The sequence below is a fragment of the Penaeus monodon genome, chromosome 18 (assembly GCF_015228065.2).
Source record: "Penaeus monodon isolate SGIC_2016 chromosome 18, NSTDA_Pmon_1, whole genome shotgun sequence".
Classification (NCBI taxonomy): domain Eukaryota; kingdom Metazoa; phylum Arthropoda; class Malacostraca; order Decapoda; family Penaeidae; genus Penaeus; species Penaeus monodon.
Genome location: NC_051403.1, coordinates 18496530 through 18505903, shown reverse-complemented (window position 1 = coordinate 18505903; position 9374 = coordinate 18496530).

The following is a 9374-nucleotide window of genomic DNA, read 5'->3' as shown; positions in this document are numbered from 1 at the left end:
AAAATTATATATATATATATATATATTATATAATATATATATATATAATTATATATATATGTATGTATAAGGCCGCGGTGGTCGAATGGTTAGAGCCTCGGACTCAAGACTGTCACGACGGCAATCTGAGTTCAAGGGTTCGAGTCACCGGCCGGCGCGTTGTTCCCTTGGGCAAGGAACTTCACCTCCATTGCCTACCTAGCCACTGGGTGGCCAAGCCAGCCCTAGTCAGTGCTGGTCCCAACCCGGATAAAATAGAGAGAATGATTACCTAAAATGGTACACCGGCACTCTCCGTGAAAGGAACTGGGGACCCTACCACGTACTCACTCACAGAGCATCACACATGAAAACTACAATTAAGTATCTTGCTGTGACCTCGGCGGCTCAGACATGAACCTACCGTTAAAAGAAGATTTTTGTATATAATATAATATATATATATATATATATATATATATATATATATATATATATATATAGTATTATATATATATTATATATCATATATATATAATATATATATATATATTATATATATATATATATATATATATATATATATATATATATATATGATATATATATATACACACACACACACACACACACACTACACACAGCACACCACACACACACTCAATCCACACGCATGTATTATTATATATATGTATATATATGTGTATATATATCTATATATATAGATATATATATGTATAAATATATATAAATATATATATGTATAGATATATATTCATATATATATATAAATAAATATATATATATATATATATATATATATATATATATATATATATATATATATATATATATATCGTATATCTGTCTATCTATATATATTTATCTTTTATCTTATTTTTCGCTTTTATGGATTTCACTTTCATTTTCGTTTTAGCTTTTGTCGCATTTTCTAAATTATTGCTTTTACTTCACTTTTATTTTATTTTCTAGCATTTAGCATCTCTAATTCAATGGAATTCGTCCCTTTCTGCTCTGTACAAAGTGCTTACTAGTTTACTGTCTTGTCACTTGTATCCATCTATTTTAGCATCTATCTGTCTAGCTCATCATTATGATGTTATTTTTTCATTATTATGATGTCATTATATTTTATTATTATTATTATTATTATTATTATTATTATTATTATTATTATTATTATTATTATAATGATGTTATTTTATGAATGTGTTATTGCTGCATATGTTTTTTTTTTTGCTCTGTTTATCTCTTTATCTGATTTGCTTTCATATATCATCTTTCTATTTTTACTCCACTCCTCCACCCATTCCCTGATTTTTGTCATTTCAAATTTCACCTTATTTTTCTATGATTATTTCATATTCTATTCTTAGTCATGTACAGTACAACACATACATACACTTATGTACACAGTTATACACACGACTTACACCATTAGGCAATTAAGGTGAAGTTCCTTGCCCAGCCGGGACTCGACCTCTCGAACTTACATTGTCGACACACCTGCGTCCGATGCTCTAACCACTCGGCCACCGCGCCCTCGGTGAGATATGTTGCAGAAATTTTTAAGAGCTGCAGTAGGTCCCTCCTCTTCCTACCTCCCCCCCCCCACACACACACACTTCCTACTATCATCAACCTGATTAGTGTTAGCATACCACTGTCTTTAACTTATTTTATGTTGAGGTGTAACAGCATATCTAAATTCATTTCATCGTTGTTATTATTAAATTATTATTATTATATTGTTATTTATTATTATTATTATTATATTATTATTATTATTTTATTATTATTATTATTATTATTATTCTCTTATTATTATTACTATTATTGTTATTCTTATTATTTTTTATTATCATCATCATAATAATCGCCTATTTATATAATAACAGAAAAAATAATAATAGTAGTAAAAAAAATAAATAAAAAATTATATTTTTATATATATTATTGTAGTTTCTGTATTAAATATATTATATTATTGTTATTATTATCACGTTAATATCATAATTATTATTATTATATTATTTTATTATATCTTTATTATTATTACTATTCTTATTTTTTATTAATATTATTGTAGTTGCGGTTGTTAATATTATTATCATCACCATAATCATGATTATCATTATTATTGTCTTTATTAATATTATTGTTATCATTATTATCATCATTACCATTCCTATGATTATTATTATTGTTATTATTTTATTATAATTATAGTAGTAGTAGTAGTAGTAACAATAAGGATGATGATAATGACGATGATGATAGATGATGTGTGGGGTATGATATATTAAACAATGACATCATTGGATAACGAGATTGATAATGATAATGAATGATAATGATTTTCTAATATTATCATAATCATTATTTGGTTATTTATAATTTATCATTATCATTATTATCATTATTACTATTATTTATTCATTTATTATTATTACTATCATTATATTATTATTTTGTATTTTTACTTCTTTTATTTTCTTTTTTGTTATTTTATAGCACTAGCATCTTATTACGCTATCTTCGCTTTAAATTTTCTTTTTGTCTGTCGATTGCTATAGCTACATCTTCTTTCAACTTGATTTTATGAATGTCTTCATTTTGTCTTATAATTTGATTTACTACTTATATCATTGTTGTTATCTTATGTTATTGTTTTCATTTAAAGATGTTTGCATTTTATTATTTATTTTTTATGTCTATTTATTTATGTTTTATCTTGATTTGATCATTATTGATTTATAATATTTTCCTTTTTTTTCTTTTTATATCTGTTTCTTTATTATTTCCTTATATTTTTTATTTTGATTTATTTATTTCTTAGTCATGTATAGTACAACACATACATACATTTATGTACAGTCATACACACGATTCACACCATTAGGCAATTAAGGTGAAATTCATCATCATTATCGTCGCTATCATCATTATTACTATCATTATGTGTTCATATGAGTACATGTGTGTGCGTGTGTGTGTGTGGGCATGTGCATGTTCGTTTGTATACGTATATGTGTGTGCGTGCGTATGTGCATGCGTGTGTGTATGTGTATGCGTCTCTATGTACATGTTTATGAGTGTATGTATGTGTCTATGTGTGTGCGTAAGTGCATGCGCGCGTGTGTGTGGATATGTATGTATATGTGTACATATCTATGTGTGTGTATGTTTGGCTATGTGCATGTGTGTGTGTGTGTGTATGCTTGTGTGTGTATATGTATGTGTGCATTTGTCTGTACAAGTGCACGTATTTTTGTGCGTGTGAGTGTGTGTATGTAGGTGTGTACATGTGTGAGCATGTGTGTGCGTATAAATGTTCTAATGTATGCGGTACGTGTGTGCATATATGTGTGTGTGTATGGGAAGGGTTAATGTATGTTTGTGTTTGCATGTGTGTGCTTAACCTGGGCGTATGTGTGCATTTGTATGTCTGTGTGTATGGTTACCGCTGTGTGTATGCTTATATTTTTATTTAAGAAAATACCAGAATAAATCACGTTAGATTTCGGCGAAACACTGCCTCCTGTGACCCGTTGTGTTGGGGTGAATAATGAGACTTCATAAGGGTTGGTAATTAAAGGAACTAAAGTGATGGCCGCGTCCCTTTTCAACAAAGGAAAAGAAAGGTATCTTCGTAATGAAATAACACCAAAAAAGCTTATATTATAACCTATCAAATTTTCTAAATATAAATATAGGAAATAGCTGCACGACCACTGTAAGTAATGTTACACTTACATTCTAATATGTTCTGCTGTATAGCGTTATATTTTTAATTATTATCATGACACACCCCACACATATACATATATTACATATACATATATATATATATATAATACAAATAACACAACACACACACATTATATGTATATATATATTATGTATATATGTATATACACACACACATGTATATATATATATGAATATATATTATATATATATATATATATATATATATATATATATAATATATATATTATATCTATATATATCTATATAGATACACACACATGTATATATATATAATATATATATTATATATATATATATATATATATAATATATATATATATATTTGTTTTATTTATATATATATAGATAGATAGATAGATAGATAGATAAATTGATGGATAGATAAATATGCAAATAGGCAGGTGGATGGATAGATAGAAAGAAAGATAAACATCTATATATATATGTATATATATCTATATTTATCTATTTTCATTCCTGAAACGGAGGGATCATTCAGCTAATCAGTCGAGGGACCCCAAACAATTACATCTGGGATGTGGTCAGGAGCTATCAAGTAAGACAAGTAAAGGCCATATATGTATGTATATATATATATATATATATATATATATATATTATATATATATATATATATAATATACAATAATATAAAAATATATTATATATATATTATATTAATATATATATATATATATATATAAACATATATATATATATATATATATACACACACACACATATGGCCTTTACTTTCTTACTTGATAGCTTGATATATATATCATAATGATAATAATAATAATAATAATAATAATAATAATAATTATTATTATTATTATTACTATTATTATTATTTATTAATTTGCTCATCCGTCGGTGTGTGTGGAGGGATGTGGCGGACGGGTGTGTGTGTGTCATGTGCGTTTTTCTTTGTTTGTACGTGTGTGTGTGTGTGTGTGTGTGTGTGTGTATGCATAACGATTTTAAATAAAATGTTCAACAACTTCAAGTTCCACACAATTCGATGAGGTATCCTTGTATTCATTATAGCCCTGCTACAGTTTGTATTTTAAAATGTTTATAATGTAACATATTTGTTGCTTATTGAAACAGTGTTTGGATATGACGAAAAAGAAATACCCCAAACACTAAGTTCATAGCCATATCAAGATATATATAAAAAAACTGATTTTGTGATAAAGGACAAATATACCAATTTTGTCTACGCATAAACTAAAAACAGACGCTCATAAACAAATGGAAGGAAAATGAAAAATGCATAACTGACAAATAAATGTAGAGATCGAGATGAACTGCTAAAGCCGTCACACACACACACACATACACACACACACACACACACACACGCACACACACACACACACACACACACACACACACACACACACACACACCACAGACACACACACACACACACACACACACACACACACACACAAACACACACACAAACACACACACACACAGTGATAAAGCATCCATATATTCACTGTAGCCCTACTGCGATTTGGGGTTCAGTTAATGTTCAATAATGAACATAATGCAGTAGGTCTTCTGTTTATTGAATCAGCGTTTTGGTTTGGCGAAAAGAAAAGAAAAAAAACATACTTCATTAGTGCGATTACCTGCTACTAGATGGTGCAGCTACGAGAAACAAAGGTCTCAGTGATTTTGATAAGATTCATAAAAAAAACAAGCTATTCCCGACATGTTTACAGCGAAGAGGCTGCCAGATGTACAAAAGTGGGACCCAACAAGTGTACTGAAATATAAATCCGGAACTATACGTGCGTGAGTGTTTGCTTATCAATGATAAGATAATAATAATGATAATAATAATAATAATAATAGATATGAGCATCCCTTCAGACAGAAACGTCCTAACAAAAGTGTTCGAAAAGATATCAAAGTATAAAGACCTGGAAATAGAGGTGGAAAAGATATGGCATTTAAAAACCAAAACTTTGCCTGTTGTTATTGGAGCTCTTGCCTTATAAAGAAAGGTACAGATAAGTTTCTTGAGCAAATACCAGAAAATCCAAAATTAGAAGAAATCCAAAAAATAGTCTTAAACAGCACAGCACATGTTCTCAGAAGAACATTATCAATCTGATGTGTTCTTTGTGTGCGTGAATTGATTTGACTGATGTTTTGATTTGTGGTTGTTCTGCATATTTTGCATGTTTTCGTTGATGTTCCATTGCCTCAAACTTCAATCACTCTAGGTCACTGGCAGTGACTCGGTGTTGATTTTAATTAGCAGATCTAAGGAAACTTTCGCATAAAATAATAATAATAATAATAATAATAATAATAATAATAATAATGGGGCGCATCCCTCAGGACAGAACTAAGTCTAACTCTTCCATTTATGAAAATCCGCCAGGTTACTAGGAGGGGAAATTGTTCCCACCCCGGGGCCCGGGGTTTCACCCAAATCTTGTAAAAAAAAGAAAACAGATTTAAAAATGGAAAAAGGGAAGAGTAAAATGGGAAATGTACTGTTTTTTGCTAAAACACCCCAAGGGAGCCCGCTGCAAAAAAAAGGTTTTTATAAGAAATTTTTCTGTTAGTGTTCCAGGGGGCCTCAAATTTTCAATAAACCCTAGGTCGGGGTATGACTCGGTTTTTGTTTTTAAATTAGCAATCTAAAAAAAAAAAAAGGGCCATAATAATAAAAATAAAAATAATAATAAAAAATAAATAATAAAAATAAAAATAATAAAACAAACAACAAAAACAACCTCAAAAACCCAAAAACAAACAAAAACAAAAACCAGCAACAACAACAACAACAAAAACCAAAAATAATAAAAAATAATAAATAATAATAAAAATATAATAAAAATAATAAAAAATCTTAAAATGCACACCCAAATCGCCGCATCCCGAGTCCCGTGGGGGGAAACCCAAAATACACACGCATTCCCTTCGCCCCTTGTGTGACCCACGCGCGCTGATTTAAAAAATTTTTAAAGGAAAATTTAAAACCCTAGTTTACGGTAGTGGGTGAGTCTTCGTAGATGCAATGGGGGGTTTGGGGAACCACCAAAAATGATTGCCTAAACCTACTCCCCCGGGGTTATAAAGACTTAGCCCGGCTACTTTAAGGGTTCCACATGACCCCTAAGGGGTTTTCGTCAACCCCTTTGGCCCCGGGGACGGGGGACACCCCCAAATTTGGGGATACCCAATTTCTTGGCAGGGGGACTAAATGCTCCTGCCTCTAAAGAAAGAAAAGAGTGGGTGAAAAAGCGCCCGCGCCCAAAACGGATAAACAAGGGGCGTACCCCCAGGGCAGAATTTGATCTACCTCTTCCATTATTCAAAACCCCGCCAGGTCACTGGGACGGGTTACCCCCTCCCCTGGCCCTGTGGTTAAACCTTTTTTGGGGTACTAACAATCAAAAGAAAACAAGACTTAAATGGGACAAGGGAAGAGTATAATGAGGTAATGTACTGCTTTGCTATGCACTCGGGAAACCTGCTGCAAAAGATATGTGCATGTTTTTGTTGGTGTTCCATTGCCTCAAACTTCAATCACCCCAGGTCGCTGGTAGTGACCCGGTGTTTGATTTTAATTAGCAGATCTAAAAAAAAAAAAAAAATAACGGCAACAACAACAACAACAGCAATAATAGTAATAATAATAATAATAATAATAATAATAATAATAATAATAATAATAATAATAATGACAATAATAATAATAATAATAATAATAATAATAATAATAATGATAATAATAATAACAATAACGCCAACAACAACAACAATAATAATAATATAGTTAATTCCATTAGTTACAATGGTTATTTTTAAAAATGGTGTGACCGGCTGTCTGCTTTGCTTCTAAATCACTCCGTGTGCAAGGAATGGCCGGGGCTACTATCCATGGGCAGTGCGGGAATTAAACGCAGGTTCGGGAGATTGCTAGACGAGATCGCTACCGCTTCACCACACAGCACAGTATTTTCTCAATTATTCATCGGTCCGAAACCTGTTAATGGATGCCTCAGATGCTTCAGATGTTCAGAGTTTGAAAAATAAATACTTTCATTTACATTTTGTTTTTTAAATTTCAATATTCTTCTCTTAATGGATGTGTTTGATTACAAATGTTTATTAAATATATTTACACACACACATGCAAACATGCCCGGACACACAGGCAAGACGCGCGTATATGCATATGAAGCAAAACATGCACACATGATATACACATGCATACGTTTACACAACCACACACACACACAAACACGCACACACACACACACACACACACACACACACAGACACAGACACACCCACACCCACACCCACACACACAAACACACAGACACACACACACACACACACACACACACACACACACACACACACACACACACACGCGTACATAAACAAAGAAAAACGCACATGACACACACACACACACATCCGTTTGCCACATCCCTCCACACACATCGACGTATAAACAAATTAATTTCCATTATAAATCCAATTTCCACTAAGCTTGTAGACTGCGGTTTAATAGTGTCTGGAGTTTTATACCGTTCATAAGTATTCATTAAACACGATAACTACGGAATTAGGATGAAAGAAAATCATGATAAAGGCAGACATTATATACAAAGATAGATAGGAGTCTGGAGGATAAGTCTTGTAAATTGTTTTTCTTTTTATTAATTTTCTCCATTTCATGTGATGGTTCTTTTGTGTGTGTGTGTGTGTGTGTGTGTGTGTGTGTGTGTGTGTGTGTGTGTGTGTGTGTGTGTGTGTGTGTGTGTGTGTGTGTGTGTGTGAGTGTGTGTGTGTGTGTGTATGTGTGTGTGCGCGTATGTGTGTGTAATATATAATTATATAATATATATATATATATATACAATATATATATATATATATATATATACATATATATATATATATATATATATATATACTATATATATATATATATATATTATATATGTGTGTGTGTGTGTGTGTGTGTGTGTGTGTGTGTGTGTGTGTGTGTGTGTGTTATATATATATATATATATATATATATATATATATATATATATATATGTATATAGCTAGCTTGATATAGATTGATAGTTAGATATAAACACAGATGTAAACAGATCGATAAATAGAACAGGTAAGCAGTCAAATACAGAGACAACTCATTTCCATCAAAAATGTCTAAAACAACAAATATTCCTAATCTCTTCACGAATGTTTAGCAGACCCAAGGGAATTTGAGCCTCTTTAACTTAATTGTATGTCCACCGTTTTTTTTTTCTTTTTTTTTCAATCTTTCCTATTCCGATGTGTTCATGGAGGTCACTCGCTCATATCAGGCCAAGGAGCTGCCTTGCCTCCTCGACTCACGGCCTGTGAAATTACCAATCTTCTGGGCACGTGGCCACTCGGCGCTGCCAGGCACACTCGGGCCATTCCTGACGGGGTTTTCTTAAAAATGCACACACACACACACACACACTCTCTCTCTCTCTCTCTCTCTCTCTCTCTCTCTCTCTCTCTCACACACACACACACACACACACACACACACACACACACACACACTCACA